General features: G+C 35.3%; 1 pseudogene; it reads left to right on the forward strand.

Moving 5' to 3' along the window:
• The window catches only part of LOC119591780, a 12,734-nt pseudogene that overhangs the window by 5,686 nt on the left and 6,073 nt on the right, over positions 1–975 (forward strand).

Genomic DNA, 975 nt, shown 5'->3' on the forward strand with positions numbered 1-975 from the left:
ATTTCCCGGATCGCTATCATTCTCTAGCCATAATTTCTGCGAAAGTGACGTCACCAGTTCGGCGTGTCTCTAGCTTTCGTTTTCTCACGGTCACGTGGTATTGTTCCTTCGATAGCACACCGACAAAATAAACCTTGTAATACTTTTTTCTGTAATTCCACACCATTACTTTTCGTTATACTACCGACAATTAAAGCAAACGGCACCGTGTTACACAACCGCATGACGATACTCATTTTTTGTACAAGAAATACATTTCGCATCCAAATATAAAATCAACTCTTGGAGCTACAGATTATATTTATATTTGAAAATGTTTAATTTAGATACGAAAAAAAATATATTCAGAATGTACATATCAATAAACTACTCAGAAAAGAATTTGATTACAATATCTACAGCTTAATCTTAGGACCATTCATGAATTTCCTTAATATCCAACCATACAGTTTCAGGTAAATAAGATAAAATTAAGTAAATGAAGAACAGCAATACATGTTACATCAATTTTGAAACAGAAATTGATGAGTTACAAAGGAAAAGAACGAGAAAAAACGCCATAAGCAAGAGTGAGCGTGAATGTAAAGGCGGGTAAATAATGAAGACCTCAATCTCCACAACTAGAATTGGGATCCCTCAGTGAATGAACCTCGTTTTTCAGCTTCTGTTTAAACGTTTTGTATTTCTCTGCCTCTGAGTTATTGTTCTTTACTCTTTTTTTTGTTCTACATATACAGCCATATAATTTTACGCTCAATAATATCAAACATGTATTTCATCACAATGGCCCTACCACCATTCTCAAATATTCCAGTCATCAATGCCTCATCGCCACACTCATTATTAAAACCGAAAGCAACAGTAGGAAAATAATAAAGGAAAATACACTCCAAGAGCTGCATTTCCCGGGATAAGCCCAGTCCTGAATACAAAAACAGGTGATGCTGTGACCCTGAAAGCAACTTCTTGGAAGAA

This window comes from Penaeus monodon, chromosome 29 (genome assembly GCF_015228065.2).
Source record: "Penaeus monodon isolate SGIC_2016 chromosome 29, NSTDA_Pmon_1, whole genome shotgun sequence".
NCBI lineage: Eukaryota > Metazoa > Arthropoda > Malacostraca > Decapoda > Penaeidae > Penaeus > Penaeus monodon.